The sequence below is a fragment of the Trichosurus vulpecula genome, chromosome 3 (genome assembly GCF_011100635.1).
Source record: "Trichosurus vulpecula isolate mTriVul1 chromosome 3, mTriVul1.pri, whole genome shotgun sequence".
NCBI classification, from domain to species: domain Eukaryota; kingdom Metazoa; phylum Chordata; class Mammalia; order Diprotodontia; family Phalangeridae; genus Trichosurus; species Trichosurus vulpecula.
In genome coordinates this window covers 45419228-45420468 of record NC_050575.1, presented here as the reverse complement: position 1 = coordinate 45420468, position 1241 = coordinate 45419228, and positions in this window count along the sequence as shown.

Here is a 1241-nt window from a genome sequence, read left to right as displayed (position 1 = left end):
AAAACAACATAGCAAGGATAACACAAAATAAGTACACAAAACACTATCATCATTCCCACCCCCCTCGAATGACTGGGGCTCAAAATCTTGGGGTAAGGGGTGAAGGTCTCATTTTCCATAGCTTCTTCTTGCTGAAATTGGATGTAGAGGTGTCCCTGCCCCAAAAAGTCCCATTCCAGAGGTCAATTCTTTAACGAGCTGGAAGGAATTCTAAGAATGCTATGTGCTTAGGCAGTCACCGGAAAGTGTAGGGTGCTTAAGCCTAAAGGAAACAGAACTAGCAACAAGGTTAGCCAAAACAAAGAACAAAAAGAGAGGCAAGTATGGGCTATTATCTTTCAAATAAAATCATCTCAAGTTTGGTTGAGATTTCAGTTATGCAAAGATCCAACATCAGAGCCAAACTCAGGTAGGAAATGTTTCTTTTCAAAAGGAACATAATGAGGAAGCCAAGAGGATCCCACCCTAGATAGAGACTAAGATTGTCCTCCCAGCCTTTCCCCAGATGTACAAGTTTTCATCTGTTAATCACACAAGGTCACCTTCCCTCTGAGTGGCTTGTGGGTTTGCAGGAGCAGCTCTTATTTCCCTGTTTCTTCTGTTATCAAGTCCTTTATCTTGGTACATTCTGTACAATTCATTGGTTGGAATTCCATCTATCATTTCAAAACCTACCCCTGCTCTCAATAGAGCAGTAAACATTTCTTTTCTTGTTACTCTATTTTGGCACCAAGTTTGCTGGTTATTCACCCTTCTCTCTGGAGGAGATCTATCCCTTCCCCAGTCTCCTAAGTCATGTAACTGTAAAATCTTATTTATCATCATTGTAAGATGGCTCCCTACTTCCCCAAGTAACAAATTGAAAATTAGTTGTTTGTAAGCAGGGGGAGCTGTCCTAATTATTAAATTCCTATGAGGGAGTAGCATTGGATCATTGTAATATTTGTCTGCAGTTCCTGTCATGATAGCAGTCTTCATTAACTCCTCCTTTAGTCTCATGATACAATCTCTAAGTGAATACCAGGGTCTGTGTTCAGTGGGCCACATAGAATCAGTAACATATCTCTTATTGCATGCCACAGCGGCTAACGCCAACAGAGTAGTCCTGCTATCACCATCTCCTTGCTGATGATGTTCCCTAAAAGCTTGTTGAACTAGAGGATCATGGCTGATACCTATGAATCTCATACAGTCTGTCCTATCTACTGATATTCCACTGGCCCCTTGATCACTGAGTCTTA